The 5,778-nt window shown below is 33.2% G+C and overlaps 2 long non-coding RNA genes across 2 annotated transcripts; both read left to right on the top strand.

The window, feature by feature from the left end:
• The first annotated feature begins 3,294 nt into the window (after positions 1 to 3,294).
• LOC131947220 (uncharacterized) lies at positions 3,295 to 3,930 on the top strand. The gene is made up of 3 exons (XR_009387851.1): positions 3,295 to 3,466; positions 3,552 to 3,687; positions 3,897 to 3,930. It is a non-coding gene; the product is annotated as an uncharacterized LOC131947220 (long non-coding RNA).
• A 224-nt stretch (positions 3,931 to 4,154) lies between these two features.
• Positions 4,155 to 5,276, top strand: LOC131947222 (uncharacterized). Its single transcript, XR_009387853.1, has 4 exons — positions 4,155 to 4,192; positions 4,401 to 4,566; positions 4,745 to 4,764; positions 5,208 to 5,276. It is a non-coding gene; the product is annotated as an uncharacterized LOC131947222 (long non-coding RNA).
• The last annotated feature ends 502 nt before the right edge of the window (positions 5,277 to 5,778 follow it).

Below are 5,778 nucleotides of genomic sequence, written 5' to 3'. Positions count from 1 at the left end.
AACTCGGTTTTCATGTTGCTTTTGTCTAATAAATTATTATTGACCGATGATTTTCTTATAGTTATTTGGAATATATACAACTTAATGGAATAGAAAAATGCTGTTATATAATTTACTTCAATGTAATTAGCTATATATACACCAATGGCATGTTTTCTCTACTTGATAATAAATAGGTCTAAAGGATATCGTGTTCATTTGATATACATTCAACTGTTCACAAATTTTGAAAAAAAAAAACAAAAAAAACAACAACAAACAAGCAGTGTAATGTAAACTTTTCATTGTACCAACTCTTGACCCCCACAGTACACAACATAACAAAATGATAAATCACCAGCCATCGTCTTTTTGCCTTTTTAAATATGGACACGATCCCTATTCGCTGGCTAACTTACTCTTCCTAAAAGAAATGGGAACTTTAAGAATCAACGCACACAATTTGTTTCATACATTTTAATACTTTGAAAATATTAAAAATAAAAACAAATTAAGGCTAATGTCGTGCTGAAACTACTTGCAAGTGTGTTTAGTTCTCTTACGCCCAAATCTTTCACTCATCTCAACATTTTTTTTCTCCCATTTTATTAAAGTTTCCCCTAGAGTTAACATAAGAATGCATGAAATTATATATATATATATATATATATATATATATATATATATATATATATATATATATATATATATATATATATATATATATATTTATATATAAATAATATTTATCTGTACTTGCAAAAATATATTTGAAATGTACCATTAGTTATCAGTTGTACACAGTATGTTTACTTTTAAACCATGATATTTTAAAAAATAAAAAAATAAAATGTTAATCGGAAAGAACTTTTGGAATATTTATTCAATTTTTGCACATTTTATCAAGTAGGCAATAAAAAATAACACTTAAAAAAACTAAAAGCCTAGAGCTGCTTAAAGATTATAGTCTGCTTGATAAAAGTTTGGTAAGTTGTTACGTTTCCTTGGTAACAAGAAAAGACTTAGGTATGACGGTGCTAAGAAGACAACATCCGGGTCTCTCAATTATTTTTATCCTTTTAAACATGTCAAGATGACTGGTGTCCCATTCTCGGTGCATGATGGGATTGATCTCGGTCCCCAGAAGTAAGAGCTCTTCATTTTGTATAAGAGCGGCAGAGAGCTTGAACTTCTCCTCAAACAACACAGTGCAGAACTCCATCTTGAGAATGTGATCATTGCAGGCAGCCAGCTTCCACAGGGCGCCAGTCTGCTGAAGGACATAGGTGTCGCTGCGGTCTTTGAAACTGACCATGTTGCTGGCACCTCCAAGAATGTTGTCCGAGTAGAAGTGGCTGGTCAAGGTGTGTGTGTTGAAACTTTGGACAGTGGTTGTGGTGCTTGTGGCCGCATCACTCCCGAACACAACGATAGAGTTTCCAACTGTGGTAGCCATCATGTTGGTGACCGCCATTTTGAGGTCACCCACTTTCTCCCACTTGCCGGAACCTGGTTTTTGTTGCTCGTCATTAGCATTGAACCTGTCAATAGAAGTAGAGTTGTCGCCCCTATGGCATAGATGTAGTTGTCTAGACTTACAAGTTGACAGTTGTTTCTTACTGGGTTCAGGCAAACAAAGTTAGTCCAGGTGTTAGTGTTGGGGTTTTATCTACTTGCATTGTTTTGGTTGAAGTTAGACATGACATAAACAGACTCCTCAAATCCAACAGCGGCGGTTGTAGTTGGTACCATGTGCCGTCGTTGGTTCTACAAGACATCTCGAAGACACTCTCATATACAATAGTAATTACCACATTCGCCAACAAACTCTTAGCTCTATGAGTGGCTTGGGGAGGGCAGTAGTAAAACTGTCGGCTGGGCTTTAGATGTTGACCCAGCGCTTCTTTGACAAAAAGCAAAAGCTTCAGGACTTTGTGATACAGTCTCACTGTCTAACATTTTCTGGAAACATGCGCCACTTACCAAAAGAATTTAAGCTGTCGACAAAAGCTCTGGGAGAAATGCTTGTCTGTGACGCCGTGAACTGCCTACATCTACCTCAGGTGTTAAAAAATCTTTGGCTCCATCGTCAATCTAAGGTTTAGCGGTTTAAGGCATTTATCAAGCCTTTGTCTGTAGGTTTCATATTATTTTTTAATGGCGGAAATCAGTTTAAAATTTCGTTTCCTTCTCTTTGTTATTCTATTTATAGATTCAAAATGATTTGAGTCGGAGCAAAGAAAAGATAGGCTTATGATCCTTGAATTAGTCGGTTGATATACACAGGAAGTGCTGTTAAATCTATGACTATAAATATAGTCTAGATCTAGATCTATATAATTAATAATTTAATATTATTAAACATACTTAGAACTAGTACATTATAACATAGTAACACATACATGCGTATTAATAAAAACTACATAACTTCATACTGAGTATACTCATTACTCTATAGTATAGTAACTTGGTAAGTAAATATAATTTTAATAGATCACAAGATCTAGCCAATTAGGCCGGCAACCCCCTACCCCACATGCACGGAGCCCTTAGGCCTAGATCTACATCCCTCACCCTTCTTGGACGAAATAGAAGAATATTGAATATATTATTTATGAAGAATAAATAGATCTAGATCATTATAGTTCCTGCTTTAACAGGAAATTTTAAGACACACTTATTAAGCTGTAGCCGTTTTTTTTCATACAAAATCAGGTCGATCTACATTAATGATTAGTAGCTGATTTTTTAATTTAGATATAAACCTAGAACTAGATATTGACTCTAGTAGCAATGATTCTTCCTTTCTTGTAACAATTGTTTACAGCGACGAAATTTTAGTAAAGAGGAAAAGTTAATTCTCAATACAGAAATTGAAAAAAGGGCTTACAGCTGCCAGCAAAGAAAAAAAAACAGAGAGCTTGCAAGTACCATGAGTGTTGAGCCATTCAGGATAGAGGTTAATTAATTAATTTTACTTTGTTGAATGTTTAAAAGTACAAATGTATTTAATTCTAGTATAACTGCTATGCCCATTAAGATCTTTATTAAAGTCTTATCTTATAGATAAACATATTCTTTGTTATTTGTATGCAGCGCTATATTTACAACAGTAAAAGGAAGCCCAGTGCCTCTTCAGACAGACTCCCCCAAAAAAAGAGGTGTGGTTTCGATGAGTTTAAGGCTCTTCAAAAGCGAGGTTAGAATAATGAGTTTTTAAAATGCTATTTTTAAATGATGCAATCTTGTATGCTATGAAGATATGAACCTTATGTCTACATTTACAAATTATATTTTTAACTTCTCAGGTGTAGATGAAGATAAGGCTTCCTTTTTTAAACAAATAGCACAGGAATGGAAGGGTTTTGATAAAATAACAAAATTAGAAATGAGCATAAAGGCAGAAAAAAAAAACAAACAATCTACCATTTTTGGACTTGATGATGACAGAATTGCAAATAGGCTGTTTAAAAAGCTGACTTCATTGGTAATGTTCTTTGACTGTTTTGCCATTTTGACAACTGTGCAAATATACTTTCAAGTAATGTAATATCTGTTTAACTTACTTGCAGGTAAAATAGTTCAATTCTGCCAACATAAAATTTATAGCTGCCATTCTCCATTTTGACCCTCTAAGCAGAGTTAACATATTCTGTACAAAAGATGCTGAACATCTAAAAAGTGACATTCAAGATATTATGTTCAAAGGTTGGCTCTTTTTCCCCTACATGGGTAATAGGGTAAAATGAACATACTTATAGATTTCTAAAATATTTCATTTTATTCATTCCTACCAAATTTTAGAGCCTTTTAAAAATGCTATATAAAATCTTTCAAACACGTTTTATATTCAATTTTTTATATTTTTAACACATAAAACAAGCCAAGATTTCACTTGTTGTGAAAATTCCTTGCAGATCCATTACAAAGTTGTACGCGGTCTGTTAGGATCAGTGTTTCTTCCAGACTTTTTTCTCCGGGGGGGGGGGCACTTGAAATCTTCGGGGGGGGGGGCGGTAAACTTTCTTCGGGGGGCGGACACTGTTAAAAGTATATATTTTCTATATAAATTATATAAATTTCATTTCGTTTGGGGGGGGGGGGGGGGCGGTAAAATTTTTTCGGGGGGGCTTCGCCCCCCCGAAGAGATGCCTGGAAGAAACTCTGGTTAGGATGCGTCAAATAGTAATGGAGATATTTTAGGAGAGATGGGGTGAGAACTTTTTGATCAGCTTATAGAATATTAGTATTGTGTTTAATTTAGTTGATTCTGTTAATAGATGCTAAACAACATCATGAAACAACAATATACTCAGCCAAAGATTTATTTGGCAAACCTAAATCTGTAATATCCAAATAGTTAAAAACTTTACACCTGTAGGTAAACACTAACGTAGGGTTATTAAAAATCTATTATACAGAACAGTGCATGAAGATCCACACAAAGGTGCCTTATTTGAGCAGTGATTTAATCGTCACTAGGCTGCCCACCGGCATTGGTTTTAAGCACCCAGAGATGTATACAGAGAAAGAACTGCATAAAATAATATCTGTTGAAAAAAATCAGATACAAATGTCTATAGCAATGTGAGTTGTTTTAAAGTAATCCTGTATATAATACATTTAATATACAAGTAGGCTAATAAAAAGTATTTTTTTAATGATTTATTAATCCTTTTAAATGTAGTGTTTGATTCTCTTGCTGAAAAGCAAACAAATTATTAAAATATTGCTGAACAATTTAAGCTATTATACCATGTTTCAGGAAAACAAAAGATTTTGAAGGTAAGTTCGTCTTGGACTTTGATTACATTCTCATGAACTATTTATTAGGATGATAAAATCCTTATAGGTCAATATGTATGGGAATAGGCTTATGTAAAATTCTAATCAGGGATAATTAACTTTTTAAATGGAATAATCGGTGAACCTACAAAGTATTTATTTATGCTTATATTCCGGAAAATGTGGTTAGGATAAGTTAGCATTACAAAAAACATTTAGACCTATGATAATTACAAATGTTGCATTATAAAAAAAATTACAAAAATAGCAAATTTTTTTATTTTTATAGAAGTAAAAGCTGTTATGTTGTCATGTTATACTATATCTATAAGAATGGGTATATTTTATTGTTGTAGTGCTTTCATTTAGCCTATTGTTTTTCAATTAAATTAGTTTCTTAGACATGAATGTTTGAATGTTGTCAATTGAAAGTATTATTTCAGGTATTTTTAACACCATGGAAAATTTGAAACTTATTTCAAGAACAAATAGGAGCCGCATATTAATCGAAGGTATTAAATCTTATATTAAATTTGCACTAAATATATATTGCTGATTTTGGTGAGTTGTTACTGGCAATTAAGTGCCAGGCGGCAGGGTGGATGTTTAACAGTGTTTCTTTCAGACTCTTTTATCCAGGGGGTTGGCACTTTAAAGTACGGGGTAGGGGGGTGGGGCGGACAAAGTTACTAGTAAAATATATATTCTATTTTGTTGGAGGGGGGGGGGGTAGTAGGTGGATGTTCACTACTTAAATTTAAGCACCAGTGTTTTCAAATAACATCATTTATTGTAGACATATAAGTCTACCCAAGTATAATTGAGTAGAACATTTTTATACTTTTTTATATTAGATAATTAAATTTTGAATAGTTCCAGTGAAACAATTTTTTAAAATTTGTTTTTGACAGATCTATCTGTTGAGACTTCATTTCTCGGGCAAGAGTCGGCTGCTGGAATGGACATTAAGGTTTTAGAAGAATCAAAAATTGAAACAGTAATGTTTAGTAGTGT

The sequence above is a fragment of the Physella acuta genome, unplaced genomic scaffold (assembly GCF_028476545.2).
Source record: "Physella acuta isolate Inbredline_101_S28 unplaced genomic scaffold, ASM2847654v3 ptg000589l, whole genome shotgun sequence".
NCBI classification, from domain to species: Eukaryota; Metazoa; Mollusca; class Gastropoda; family Physidae; genus Physella; species Physella acuta.
This window is presented reverse-complemented; position numbering and strand designations above follow the sequence as displayed.